The 16,897-nt window shown below is 35.8% G+C and overlaps 1 protein-coding gene across 1 annotated transcript in view; it reads left to right on the top strand.

The window, feature by feature from the left end:
- The window catches only part of LOC128226858 (guanylate cyclase soluble subunit alpha-2-like), a 96,815-nt gene that overhangs the window by 27,552 nt on the left and 52,366 nt on the right, over positions 1–16,897 (top strand). The gene's annotated exons all lie outside the window — the stretch shown is intronic.

Raw genomic sequence — 16,897 nt, 5'->3', positions numbered from 1 at the left:
ATTTGCCTGTAATGGAACTTTACACACTTTCTACAGAACAGTAATTATGGAAAAAAACAACAGCTAAATGTTGCTGATTTATATCCATATACTGTTACGGAAAAGCTGATAAAATTAGTAATGAATATATACAGAATATTAGAGAAAAACTGTGAAGCTGTCTGGTTGATAGCATGTGTTTCCGCTTTCAATTAAACAATATTACCAGAAGCATCTGCTCGTTATGACACTGTCTTGGAATGCGGGGAAATTTCCGCGTATGCAATGCTTAATTTGGCCAGAATAATCTATATTGCATTTGATAAGTATCCAGTTATGAATGCAACTCTGTTGATGTGATTTAGTGGGTGTCAGCATTGTAACGCCGCATAGCAGCATCGCCGCACAAACGTGTTTCAACGCATAAACAGGGCGACAACGTTTATGCGGTTACGCCCAACGCATAAAGAAGAAATTGCTTATATGGGGCGCAACTGTGCCTTTGTAGCACATAAATGGGATTAACTAAACCATTTATTATAAAGTTCTAATATTTCAACAAAAACGATTGTGATGACGTTGTTGTTGCTGTTGTTGTTGATGATGATGATGATGATGATGATGATGTCCGTCCGTTCGTCCGTCCGTCCCGAAATCTTGTGACATGGTAGTCTCCATAGTCACTTACATTTATTCATTGGTGTATGAATGATGGTGGTTGTGATTGTGGAGATGATGGTGATAGTTGTGATGATGTTGTTGATTATGATGATGATTAAGATTAGGGCGTAGCATATTACTGTCATTTTGAAAAAAATAAGGGAATGATGATGATGATGATGATGATGATGATGATGATGATGATGATGATGATGATGCAACGACGACGACGATGATGATGATGATGATGATGATGATGATGATGATGACGACGACGACGACGACGACGACGACGACGACGACGACGACGATGGTGATGATGATGATGATGGTGGTGGTGGTTGTGATTGTGGTGTTGATGATGGTGTGTGTGATGATGTTGTTGATTATGATGTTGATTAAGATTAGGGCATAGTAGCATATTACTGTCATTTTGAAGAAAATACGGGAGAAATAGGCAGACAAATTGGTCAAATTGAAGGTAATATTTTAAAGTTGAGCCAAAATTGAAAGTTCAAAATAAATTAGTACTCCCCTTGGAGTGTTCACATCTACATTTTTTTGTTTACAAATCACTAGTGCATAAAAACACAATCAATGAAAAAAAACGTCCATGATGACCCTATATCAGTCATCTGAGTCCTCTTGTTCAAGTGCCCAAAACTAATGTTGTGTTGACATTTTTGGAAACCATATCATTTTCAAAAGTATTCCTTTCGTTGCCCTGGTAACCAGAGATATACGCTGATGACCTAGACGGGAATACATTTCACAATCGCACAATTACAAGCAAGTGGTTCTTGACATTGAAATAATTCTTAGCTCATCTGAGCATAAAGAGCACATGTGGAGCTGTGAGGATTGTTAGATTGCTGTTGTTTGTCCGCCGTTAACAATTGACTTTTCTAGAAACGTTTGAAGTGAGGTTACGTCTTACGACGATTCAATTTTCTGATTGTCCCAAATGGCGGTTTTGTTTACGTCTCAAAAAGTCTAGTTCAAAGCTTGGTTAAGTGGACACAAAAAACTCCGATCTTGATGAAACTTTATCAACCACTATTGTACTAGTATGTGTTTTAATTGTTGTTTTTTATGCGGCGAAAGTGTGCCTTTTTGCCAAATAAGAAAATTCCTGTTTATGCGTTGAAAATCACCGCATAAACGTGGTCGATATCGTTCATGCGGCGATGCTGTTTATTCGGCGTTACACAACATGTTTTCTTGATTTAGGCAAAGGTAAGGGTTTGGATATTAAGTTTATGTGAGCTAAAGTCAAACAGACATTGAACAAGAGACACACAACGTAAAAACAACAGATATGAACCACACATGCATGAAACCATCATTATCAATATTGTTTGGGTCACATCATTTTTTATTGTGACATGGTTCAGAAAAAGATTCCAGCATATTATGTTGTTAAATATTGAGTTCATCGTTGTCCAATCACTTTTAACATATCTTCGTCTTAAATTTTAAATCGTTTGAATACGATGTGCCATAGAATCCAATTAAAACAAAATTAACCCAACATGTTTTATCAGACTGGATGCATTACATGTACACTGGTTCTGTCAAAGTGCAATAATTTACAGACTGGTTGAGCTCCAGTGAACTCTTATATCGTTGACCGTTTCGAATGCCGTTAAAATACAAACGATTTTTTTATATGTGTATGTGTCTGTTTTAGTTGTTTTGTGTCGTTTTGTGTCGTTATGTGTCGTTCGTATCCTGGGTCTGTCACAGTTTAAGAATACATTTAAATTAATTTATAATAGCGTTTCTAAGCTTTGTCCAAATCACTCGTTCAATTTACACATCGTGCTACAATACTTTTCCTAATGTCATCATTCACTTGAGTGCTTACTCACAGATTAATCGCCTTTCATGAAAGGCCAGAGGATACGATATCAAGTTTTGTCCGTATAGTAATTTAATAAAATGATTAACGCAAGAACACTTAATCATCTTCCATTCTGTCATATTGTTGCCTCAATTGTCACGAAACTTGGTCGGGATGTTTGTCCCGGTAATTACTCGGACGAGTTCAAATATGGGTCATTTGGGATGAAAAACTAGGTCACATAACCCCAAAATAGACAAATCTTGTTAACACTTTAGAGGCTACTTTTTCAGTCTAAATATCCTGGAAATTTGTCAGAATGGTTGTTTCGATGATTTCTAGCTCAAGATCGAATACGGGTCATCTGGGGTCAAAAACTAGGTCACAGAGCCAAACTATGGAAAAACCTTGTTAACACTCAAGAGGTAACATTTTCAGCCCAAATATCTTGGAAATTTGTCCGAAAGGTTGTTTCGATGATTTCTAGCTCAAGTTCGAATATGGGTCATCTGGGGTCAAAAACTAGGTCACAGAGCCCACATATTGAAAAACCTTGTAAACACTCTAAAGGTAACATTTTCAGCCCAAATACCCAGGAAATTTGTCAGAAAGGTTGCTTCTTTGATTTCTAGCTCACTGCTTACACACTTACTTGCAGCACACACTACATCCAACACTAACTTGCACCACCAACTGCATACACATTAATTTGCAGCACACACTGCATACACACTAACTTGCAGCACCCACTGCATCAACACTTACTTGCAGCATACACTGCATACACACTAACTTGCAGCCCACACTGCATACACACTAACTTGCAGCACACACTACATCCAACACTTACTTGCATCACCAACTGCATACACACTAACTTGCAGCAGACACTGCATACACACTAACTTGCAGCACACACTGCGTACACACTAACTTTCAGCATACACTGCATACACACTTACTTGCAGCACCCACTGCATACGCACTAACTTGCAGCACCCACTGCATACACACTAACTTGCAGCACCCACTGCATACACACTAACTTGCAGCACACACTACATCCAACACTTACTTGCAGCACACACTACATCCAACACTAACTTGCATCATCAACTTCATCAACACTAACTTGCAGCACACACTACATCCAACACTAACTTGCAGCACACACTGCATCCAACACTAACTTGCAGCACACACTGCATCAACACTTACTTGCAGCATACACTGCATACACACTAACTTGCAGCACACACCTGCATAACCACTAACTTGCAGCACACACTACATCCAACACTAACTTGCAGCACACATTCATCCAACACTAACTTGCATCACCAACTGCATCAACACTTACTTGCAGCACCCACTGCATACACACTAACTTGCAGCACACACTGCATACACACTTACTTGCAGCACACACTACATCCAACACTAAATTGCAGCACACACCTGCATACACACTAACTTGCATCACCAACTGCATACACACTAACTTGCATCACCAACTGCATACACACTAACTTGCAGCACACACTACATCCAACACTAACTTGCAGCACACACTACATCCAACACTAACTTGCAGCACACACTGCATCAACACTTACTTGCAGCACACACTACATCCAACACTAACTTGCATCATCAACTGCATCAACACTTACTTGCAGCACCCACTGCATACACACTAACTTGCAGCACACACTACACCCAACACTAACTTGCAGCACACATTTATCCAACACTAACTTGCAGCACACACTACATCCAACACTAACTTGCAGCACACACTACATCCAACACTAACTTGCAGCACACACTACATCCAACACTAACTTGCAGCACACATTTATCCAACACTAACTTGCAGCACACACTACATCCAACACTAACTTGCAGCACACACTACATCCAACACTAACTTGCAGCACACACTACATCCAACACTAACTTGCAGCACACATTTATCCAACACTAACTTGCAGCACGCACTACATCCAACACTTACTTGCAGCACACACTACATCCAACACTAACTTGCAGCACACACTGCATCAACACTTACTTGCAGCATACACTGCATACACACTAACTTGCAGCACACACCTGCATAACCACTAACTTGCAGCACACACTGCATCAACACTTACTTGCAGCATACACTGCATACACACTAACTTGCAGCACACACCTGCATAACCACTAACTTGCAGCACACACTACATCCAACACTAACTTGCAGCACACATTCATCCAGCACTAACTTGCATCACCAACTGCATCAACACTTACTTGCAGCACCCACTGCATACACACTAACTTGCAGCACACACTACACCCAACACTAACTTGCAGCACACACTACATCCAACACTAACTTGCAGCACACACTACACCCAACACTAACTTGCAGCACACACTACATCCAACACTAACTTGCAGCACACACTACATCCAACACTAACTTGCAGCACACACTACACCCAACACTAACTTGCAGCACACACTACATCCAACACTAACTTGCAGCACACACTACATCCAACACTAACTTGCAGCACACACTACATCCAACATTAACAAAGTACTGATATTCATATTTGTGTTGAAATACTATCAAGTGTCAAATTTATCGTTTTAATTGAGTGCAAAAATTGAACACCAGCAAGAGCGCTTGTATCCTGACATCAGTATGAGACTGGTTCTCACACCCTGACACCAGTATGAGACTGGTTCTCACTCCTGACACCAGTATGAGACTGGTTCTCATTCTTGACACCAGTATGAGACTGGTTCTCACACCTGACACCAGTATGAGACTGGTTCTAACTCCTGATACCAGTATTAGACTGGTTCTCACTCCTGACACCAGTATGAGACTGGTTCTCACACCCGTTTCTGACGTAAATAAACGTCTATATTAATTATATTAATCAAACACCGTTGTAGACGTCCTGGTCATTTGGTTAATTTACCTATGCGCCTGAACCAAAGACACTCGATGTCGATGTGTATATGTAGCACTGTTTTATATAGGGATGCAAACGAATGGCAAAAGTGATATTCGAATATTCGGTAATTCTTTCGATCGAATATTCGAATATTCGAACACCAAAATGAACCTTTAAGAATTGTAGTAAACTATTATTATTCACTAACGTAATAGCGGGAGCCCTGTTACACTTCCTGATCGTATTCGGTACACGCGGCGGACCCTTATAATTCCACAAATTAGCCTCTGAATTTCCCCATTTTCAAAATATATCCCAAGAAAAAGCGATATATCTTTACCAAAAAAAAAAACGAATTGTACCAATTCCTCTGCGTTCATTTTTTTGTAAACAATGCAAAATAAGATCAGGGAATTGTGTTTTTCCCGGTTAAATGACGATATGCGCCAATGTGGGACTTGCAGCCTCGTTCTGGGATTGATGTTTACTAAATATATTTATAGAAAACGACACCATGTGTAAACGTCGCTTTTGCCTTAGGTATTGTACAACAATACAGGACATATATCCTTAAACGTAAAACCATACAAATAATTTTTGTACGCAAGAGCGTTATATTGAAAACATGGAAACAGTTTAATGCACATAACTAGCACATGTCCTTCATATCATCAAGGCGATTTGAGCAATATCGCCAAGCTTGATTAGCAGTGAAGACAAAACATTGGTATAAAGGCCGATCTCTTAAACCCTTAATTGGCATGGTCATTTAAATGTACTCAAAATAATTGGAATGTGTTTTATTTCACTTGTCTAACATCCAATAAATGCAAAATTACGGGGACCGTTTATAGTTCCCGGCGATATATCCGATATGACGCGTGTATAGTGTCATCAAGTTCACACCTATGGCATAAGTGGTCCATCGTTGTAAAAAACAAGACAGACGAAGATGACAGTTCTAGGCAAAAAGTTTATTAATTTATTAATTCAACAAAAACATCGAATATTCGAATACCTATTTTGACATTCGAATACCAAACGTTCGATCGCATTTGCATCCCTAGTTTTATATAATCTGAATTCAAAGCATCGTACCATAATATGTTTCCGCACATCACTTTTCTTCGTTCTGTGGTTGGTTGCATGAGTGTTTTGCTTTAATTAACTACAACATTATATGAAAATCATATAATATTTCCCTGACTGGACTTGAAAGTGACAAATTGAGTTGACTGGTATATCCCACCCAATGGCTAATCATTAAGTATTAAATGACAAAAATCTATTTACTGCCATTAGACATACAATAGCATGATAAAAAAAATGCACTAAAACAAACATTTAAAACAGGAAATCAATAATAATGGAAGAAAGTGGAGAAGTGAGTACAATCCAGATAATCATATGTGTGTCCAATTACCATTCGTTGGTAACCTTTTTGGACGTTTTAATTGATAACAAGCAAACGAATGTCGCTCGTGTCCAAGCTGTTGTGGCTTCCAACCCGAAACCATGTACATCTTTTAATACAGGTTTATTTTGAAAATATGCAGTTTGTAAACAAATAATGGGTATTTTTAAGTCTAATATTTTTCTAAGATAAAACAATCAAATAAAAGATTACATACTCATATCATATACATAAATGATGTACATAAGTACATTTAAAAATATATAACATGTACATAATGCACCAGTCAATTGTAACCACGGCCCTCCAGGTCTGGGGATATGCCGGGGAAATGGGCTGTGTTTTTAACTTTAAGGTGGCCTCGCAGTGCCGGGTGAATACGGTGGTTTTGTCTTTGAGCCAGATATAGCAGGGAATATGCCTTACCTAGGCTCCCTGGGGTACGGGGCATATGGCGAGGATTTGACCATCAGTTCGTCCCCGCAGGACGAGGATTTTACCCGGGGTTGGCTGGACAGAAAGTCAAAGTCCCAGCTATTCCTCGGACCTGGTGGGGCTTTGATTACAATTGACTGGTGCATTGTAAGTAGATGTAAAGTATGTAACATGTATATTTATAGTACATGTAGAAATATTAGAACGCTGTCTTAACGTTTAGCAAATAAAAATGATTTAAGAATTCCAAAAAAATAAATAAAAAAAAACATTTTTGAACACATAAACTTACACAACTACTCAAGGATACAGTTTACTTACATGAATAGCCCTTTGATACGAATATCCCAATTCCATGCTGATTGTTGACATTAGTTTTTTCGACAGAAAATCTTCTCTTACGCGTATAATTCACTTATAATCCATGTTTTACTGTAATTACTCAAATTGTTAGATGTATCGTATTCAACTGTCAGTGTGCACTTTTAGTGTTTACTTATTTTAAACGTATATTCATGACAAAACCGAGTTTCCAACTATTAATCGACGATGTAGAAATTCCATTATTGACCTATGAATAGCGGGGAAATACCTTCTGGTTCTAAAAATAGCAACATCCGGATATGTGTAGTGTTCTAAAAATAAAACAACTCGGGGGCAATCGTAATAAAATTTTACTAATGTCACCTTCAACACATTAAAAAAAATGTTATGTGAACATTTAATCCAATATCGATTAAATTAAAGAAAACAGCTTACCTCATTGTTTATTAATGCAGTAAACATAACAAAACAACATAAAACATAATTATTCCCATTCACATAATTACCGGTCCACACATTTTACATTTCATTCGGAACTCCTCCGAATATTTACATTTCCGGCACATGATATTACAGTTAACCAATCGGAAAACGTAAACGAAACGGGAACAGTTATTAAACTTATTTGTCGTTCTTCAAATATAATGTTTTGAAGATAAATTGAAGACAATCTATTCAACCACAAATAGCATTTTTAACACCCATGCAATCGCCATCCATTTGCATTTTTTAATCATAATAAAATAACAGTAAAACCCAACTGTCAATCAACTTAAAAACCGCTCCTACCACTAACTAAAATAAATTCCCATTCCATAATAGGCGCGCTCTCCAGAGCGGCGCCAACAAAACTGTGAGCACTAAATCCCTTGACGGTTCAATAGTATGAACGCCGGCACTGTCTTTCGTAGTCCAAAAACTTTATTATTGTGTTTGTTTCTTATTACATTATGTACCAAGTGCTTTACATGGTGTACAAACATAGTTATGTTATGTCAGTTTATCTTTATATGTTGTGGTTTTGTACTTATATTATGACAGTTTTTTATTATATTATGCGGATACATCTTTATATCATGTAGACATTTTATTACGTTATGTGCATACTTTATTATATTATGTCCATACTTTATTATATTATGTGCAAATATCATTATATTATGTCCATACTTTATTATATTATGTACAGTCGAAACTCGATGGCTCGATATTCTAGGGACCGGCCAAAGTACTTCGAGCCTCGAGAATATCGAGCCAAGCGGGATTGCTTACAGAATGTTATTTTTTCATTTGTTACATAAAGTCTTATTTACCTCGTTTGTTATTGGCTACGCTATCTCCACAAGAGAAGGAAGAGTATTTATTGGGCATAGTTACGCACCCTAAATTTCGTAATATGACTTATTCGATTATTAGAAAATATCATTTTATTATTTTATTTATGATAAAAATACGTTTATGCGAAAACAAGCAACTATAAACAGTGGGTAACACAAACATAGCTTAAAAGTTATATCAAAATGCATAGTAATTTAGGGATGGATAACAATTAGAGACAGAACTTAAAGTGATGGCATGTTTATTCAACTGTTAAAACATTTAAATTCGATAATAATTATAATATCAGTCAAGCAATTTTAATCGATTAGCACCTTGTGCTCAATGAAGCCAATCAAATAAATCAAGGTGTGGAATTCTTAACTGAACCCGCGAAAATTACATCGACCGAAGCAAACAAATCAAAGTGTGAAATTCTTGTTTGGGACCGCGAAAACGACTTCGAGCGTGGAGAAATATCGACCCTCAAGATATCGAGCCATCCGATCGAAATTCATATGAACAAAGAGTAAATAAAATTCGGTCCTTTTAATTTGGTTCGAGCCAACGAGGATATCGAGCCAACGAGTTTCGACTGTAGTTGATTATTTTACTTTTATTATGTCGTAACTTTATTACATCTTGTGCAAACTTTGTTATGTTGTAGTAATTTTATTATATTATGTGCAAGCTTTGTTATGTAGTGGTAACTTTATTATTACGTAGTGGATGCTTTTCGCGGGGTGATATTTTGCCTCGACACCAGAAAATGAAAGCGCGTGAGTGATTGGGAGTATAGTGCATCGTGTGCAAAAGTAAATAAGTTACTACCGTGTGCAAAATGCATCTTTTCTTTAATAAAACATGGGATATTCTTATTTAACTTAAACTTTTGAAGAATCCCTTCCATTCTCTCCATTTTGCACTCGTTTCTGATGAGTCGCGCTTACTCAATAAACGCTTGCATTTTACCGGTGAATGTTGAAGAAAAAATACCTTGTGAAATAGTCGCGGGCAAAGTATTCCATAAGCACAAGATGTAAAGATGAATCTACATAATATAACAATTATCATTATAAGCACCATTGTACAGAATACAAATAAGGAAGTGCATAATATTAATAATGAACTACACAATATAATAAAGTATGGACATAATATAATGATATTTGCACATAATATAATAAAGTATGGACATAATATAATAAAGTATGCACATAACGTAATAAAATGTCTACATGATATAAAGATGTATCCGCATAATATAATAAAAAACTGTCATAATATAAGTACAAAACCACAACATATAAAGATAAACTGACATAACATAACTATGTTTGTACACCATGTAAAGCACTTGGTACATAATGTCATAAGAAACAAACACAATAATAAAGCTTTTGGACTACGAAAGACAGTGCCGGCGTTCCATAGTTCAAGTCTACAGCGTTATTAGATCGCAAATATGAGTATGGCCCTTCGGCACATATCCGGTGAATAAAAAGCAAATACAAAAAACAAAAGCCGTTTTTGCAACTGTAAATACTCAAGCCCTGGATAAGCCATCGACATTCAATTCCAGATTCAAAATGACGAAGTCTTAATGTCAATATGGCTCTTTATTCAGCTCGATGTTCAGCTCGACATTCGGACTTTTGTCATTTTGATTTTCAAGCTAAAATGTCTAATGAGTCGACTCTTGGTTTTGTCTCATTCACTATGTGCTGGAATTCAGACAGAAGTATCTCGATCCATATCTAACATTTCATACCCGACCTGAATCATTTGTTTGCTTGTTTTCTGAATAGTAAGATCGATAAAATTGAAGACCTGTGTTGGCATGTGTACTTTATCATATCCGCATCTTGTACAACATTACATAACTTATGTTTTTTTAAATATTATAGACTGAAACATCTTATCATATTGCTAATTAACAGAGTACTTAGTTATGACAACAACACTTCTTCGAATATACCAACATGCAACCTATTTGGAAACTTACGCTTAAACAAACATTACAAAATGGAAATCAATGATAATAGAAGAAAATCGACATAAATCTGATCACATTGAACGATTTAATTCCGAGGACTAAGTCATTTCACATGTCACTTGTATAAGACACGTATCTGATGCAAATAAACGACAGTCGCTGCTATTGATTGAATTAACTTATCATTTTACAGATAAATTTAGTCTTAAATAACCAATACACACAAAGTTTTTTAAACAACAAACAATATAATATTATTTGTTAATCTTTTGTATTTTAACAATATATAAATTGATGAAACCAGTCTGAGAGTAGAAGGGGAGAATTGAGCACATGTCCAATTCTGCTAAACACATAATGGAACTTGTATCTGACACAAACAAACATATATCAACAACTGGTCATGCTCAATCGACATCCGATTCGAGATTCAAAATGTCGAGCTTTATATAGCTCGATCTGAATCACGAACTTGTCTCGCTTAGTTTGCCCATTGTTTCCTGAACAGTACGGTCGAGACAATTGAAGACCTGTGTTGGCATTTTTTTAACCATCAGCATTTTAGTTCAACATTATATAATCTATGTTGTCGAAATTTGAAAATTAGATATTATTTTATCATTAAAGATCGATTACAAAATTCACTTAAGGCCACACCAAATTGAAATACTAGCAAGAAATAACTATGAATTATTGCACTTTAACAATGTCAGAAAATCCTCTATTTAGGCATTTCGAGATTTTCAGAAATTGTTAAAGTGCAGTAATTCATAGTTATTTCTTGCTAGATAGTTGTTAGAAGTGACCCCTTTGAAAAAAATCTGAAGAATTTTTTTTTTTTTTTAGGTTATATGTCACTTAATTTTGTACTGGTCAAATGACTGCAATGCAGGAGTTCATTCTCATCAAATCACTGTGGTATTTGTCGCTAACATCAAATGCCGACATCTTGTTTGGAAGGCCTAGGACGACGTAATTACAATGGTTCTGATTGGCTTACACCATATTCAACCGTAGTGAACATCCAATTAAAACAGCCGTTATAGACGCGGAATAGTATAAATTTTGACAAATCGTCTCCGAATCGTCATCAGTCTTATTTTTTCGAACACACGTAAAAATGACAGTCGGCGACCAGAATAAAAATAAAAGATAACGATAGAACTTTAGTTTTATTTGGTTTTTGCAAATAATAGGGTCGGCGCTCCCGTAAACCACATTATAAAAAATGCTGGCCTAACTTTTTTCTTATGTTGTTTAACGTTTAGTACACAAGAGGAAAATTCTTCCCATATGTGGTGTTTGGGTCGTGATACACTCAAACTCAGGGTCAGCCCGGTGGTACCTTAAACCACTGAAATGCATGCCATTTGCATTTTAGCATTTGTGAATTACAACGGCAGAATTGGGATATTTTTCAACCGTTTTTACCTTTCACATATTTAAATTAGTGAGTTTTGAATAATTCAGTAAAAACTATGGAAGTCCATGGGTGTCATAAAAGTCCAAAGTGCCTTATTGCATGATTTAGTGTAAATCTGAATTTCAACCTTTTTGCCTTGGCTATTTCCAAAGAGCTCTAAAACCTTAAATTTCAGTTATAAATTTAAAGCCAACTTTTTATTCTTGGAAATTTACCCGTGGAAATAATGAATTTTCAGGAAAAAATAAAATCTTAATCTAAACACGCAAAGCAAACGGTGTTGATACCACGTGGTTTTACGTCATATGTAAACAGAATATTAAAGGATATTTTTATCATTTTTCAGCTGGACGTTAGCGTTTTTCACATATCTTCATTTTCTGAAAATGACCAATGCTAGACGACCAAGCGCAGGAAGACTGTATGTGTACCACATTAATTTCGATTTTGTTGCTCAAGCGGTGAGAGTGACAAGGAAATAGTAGCATATGTATCACACAACCACGCTTTAAATACTACATGGTTTTTGGTAAGGATGTGCCTACAAACACTTAATATATATCCAATAATCTTGCATTCACTTTTGACGCATTGCACAGCATCGGGGAAAATAAATAATTGCAAACGGATAATATATGGCTGAAAAAAATGTCCGAAATACGCATCAAGTTTCTGTTTACATATTACGTTTTAATCAAATGGTTTTTGCACCAAGAAGCGGCGGCTTTTAAAGTGTAATACTATTTATTATGCAAAAACAACAACAATGTCATACCCAATAATCCTAAAGAACCACCAAATAAATTACTAATCTATTGGCACACATTGAGTACTCTCCTGTGTATACATTCCAAACAATCTCGTGATTGTAGAATATAGCACGGTTTGTCAGTCTTCCCTTCGGATTTCCCTCATATATACCGACAACCAAAAGCAAATTATCAAATATAATGTTTCTTGTGTTATTTCATATTGAAAATATGCTTTAAACAGAAATATTATTTTATTTCACGCGTTTCGATAGTATATATGTCGATCGCGAAAGGAGAGGGATTTTACAGTAAGGTATTGATAGATCAGTCTTGCGCCACGAGGAGTTCATGAACGAGACTCGACATTCATACATTGTGAGTCGATACTTGGCAAATGAGCACCGGATTTCCAGGGTAAATCATCTCCGTTTTTTTCTGGCCGGTCGGTTGCACTGTTTAGGGCTTTTGTAGCCAGTGCTGACTTAAGTGATATAGTGTACTTGTTTTTCCATAATCTACATCAGTTATATGTGTTTTCATTGTCGGTTGCACGTCATCACTCAATAATCATCACTCAATAAACTGCCATTCTGCTATTAAACTCGTATATGAGTTGTTGTTTTTTAGTAAAAACGTGGTAAATCAAAGACTGATGCTCGTTGGTCTTCAATATCTTCCTATTATGATTACTAAATGTCGATGGAAAGAACTGTGAAACCTTAGTTAAGGATATGCAAAAAACTATCAAGTGCAAAACGTGTATGAATTGGTTTCCGCAATCTAAAATGTTGTAAATTAAGAAAACCTAATCGCATTGCACTCAGAATCATTTTCACAGATCTTGGGTCTTAGCACGTAACACCGGCTTATACAAGACAGAATTGTGGAACTCTTTAACAAAGGGTGATAGAGTATAGTCATAATCGGACATTATTGTCGCCGGTTTGACTTTATCGGGATTTTGTAATTCCAGCTATCGCTGCCACCATCCAAGATAGTATTTGGAACAATTATAGATAAACCAGTGCTGTTTGAACAGTTTATTTTATTTGCTTAAAACACACACATAACACGTCTAATTTATAATGTATAATTATTTTAGAACATCTTAGAATTTATGATACTTCAGTGGTCAAAGTATTAAAACAAAAGATAAAGCCAAAATATTCTGAGCTAATTTGCCTGCTCATTTGTATATTACCAGTTGCATAACAGATCAGTTGATCAAAAAGTTGTGGTCTTGTGTTTCTTGAGGAACCTTACATAATAGTTGAAGTCTCTGACATAATATTTGAGGTCTCTAAAGTATTTACTTATGTTATACTAATAGTTTGGATTTCTTAAGTACCATTGGTCACTGAGTACATTCATACTTATTGAATCAAAGCACTGAAAGGGCTACGAGGCTGGGGGGAATGGTATAGTGGGTGTCGAGACTGATTTTGATGACGCATATAACTGAAGAGGTAATGGCTATATGAGTTTATCATCAGTCAATATAACGTCAATACTGAGTATGATTTATGTGTAAGTACTGTTGATGTGTGCTATGTGCTAAAACTGTGGTTTTAATGGAAAAACACTGTGTGATAATGTATTTCATCGTTACGAAAAATGCTGTATACACAATTGGTCTATGAATTCTGCAAACAATAAGTGGTATTCACTAACACTCTGTATATTAATGTTGCAAGTAGTATGCTTTGAATGATGCATGAAATGAAAACAACAATATAGTGGCAAATATTGATTCTAGGGGTTTCCTTATCAGCAAGCGCGTTTTGGTGTGGATATTTGTGTGTAGCCCATGTTAATCTCGAGGAAATGATATCATACACATTATTTGTTCAAAATTAGGTTTTCTTGACCTATGATTTAAACATTCCAATACAAACAAAACATGGATTTAAAACAATAAAATGGACATATATTGTATATATTGACACCTTTTGTCAATGCATTATATAAAACTTATGTTATTTGGATTGTTATTATATATTATAATTATACTAAATTGTATTACAATCTTACAGTCTAAGGACTATTAAAAATAATTACAAAAATACTTTTCACTAAAATCTAAAACATGTTTTATATCTATTTACTTCGGCATTGCATGTATTCTATCATTTCTGATACAATTGTTGATCTTACTTGTATTATCTTAGATTTTTTTGTGTATGCTACGACGAATGAAAAAAATCGCTAGCCTAAGGAAGTGATTTTCTTGGATGGTCGTCCATTCGCGAAAAGTCTAGAACAAACTTGAAATCGAAAATATACATTTTTCTTTTTATATTTAAACCCGACTTGTCAGCGAATAAAGCGAATGACAGGATGATTCTATCCGAATAATGAATAACAGCAGGTACAATAATTGATTATCTAATCTTGTTCTCAATCGTTTGTATATGCTTGCTTGAACAAAAATATAATAAATGCTATTTACGCTTTCCTACAAATGTGGACAGGTGGACTATAGTCCTTCCCTTTTTTCACATCTTTAGGTAAAAACTTTTAAAATTTTAAAGATTTCAGTGTATGAATGGCAATGTATATTTTTGTCATTAACTGACGTTTTCGTTTGGTAAACATCTCGTTGACAACATAATCAGAATTCAAGGGAGATCATTCGTACTGATTAATTAACAAAATCACATTTCAATGTGGCTGCACTTGTGAAATCAATCTCCTTCAGCTGTGCATTTGAGACATGATTAAATGTCAGAGGCAATTTCCAGTAGGCAGACAGATCAGTTACAGGTCGACTCTATATATCTTAATGACAGCCTAAACACAAAACAGTAGAGAAGCTTTATGGTTGCAGGTTTACCCAAGGGCAGCGATACACGTACATTGTCCTGCTGCGATGATTCAACAAACTTTCTCTGCAGTTATCCAGTTCCTGCGTTTTTGCTGAAACGGGGAACGTTAATACTACGGGAATTAGTTTAGAGGTATTGCATGATTGCAAGCACCCTCAATTCAATACGCCCTACCACAATCACATACTTAAAAGGTGGTATTTCATCCTACATACCGTCCGATGACGCTCAAATGTTGAGTCATAAGCGGATATGTTTTAGTTAAATTGTATTGAACTTTGTAACAACTTTTAACTTGTAAAATTTGTAACAACTTAGAAATCAACCATAGTCTTAGTAAATCAGTCTTAAACACAACACATTAATTGTGACACAGCAGCAAACATCACTAACAAACCCAGACACGGATATGGTTGTAAGCATCGAGGCCCTTGTAGCATTTCAAATATTTTCTCATGTAAGGACTAGGGGTGAATATCAGATAATTGTTATGTCGATGTGATGCTTGGCAGAAGCTTTTATCAGTAGGCCACAAAACATTTCCTTAGGAATCTTGACCGTGAATAAGAGTTATTTTGACATGATAATGCTGTTTTTCTAAATCATCAAATCCACTCCGATAGAGAACTATCCCACCTAAATAAAAAAATACAATATTCATCATAATAATAACATACGTTATTCCGGAAGAAAGTGTATGGTACTCCGCTATGTCTGATTATTAAACAGAATGGGTTACGGTTATCAGTTAGTGGATTTTGAGTTACAATTACAATTATATTTCTATTTTAACCCAAAAGAGTAAGAGACCAATATGTTTAAATGTGGTATGATAACTTAACATTTCAGGCCTAAATGAAATACTATTGTAGATTCAGACGAGTTGTTATTTAAAGAATATGACACTCATCGTAAAGAATTATCAAGATTTAGACTATCATCTCATTCACTGGAAATAGAGACTGGTCG

The sequence above is a fragment of the Mya arenaria genome, chromosome 3, assembly GCF_026914265.1.
Source record: "Mya arenaria isolate MELC-2E11 chromosome 3, ASM2691426v1".
NCBI classification, from domain to species: Eukaryota; Metazoa; Mollusca; class Bivalvia; order Myida; family Myidae; genus Mya; species Mya arenaria.
Note: the sequence above shows the minus strand (reverse complement) of the source record. Positions and strands in the feature narration are given on the sequence as shown.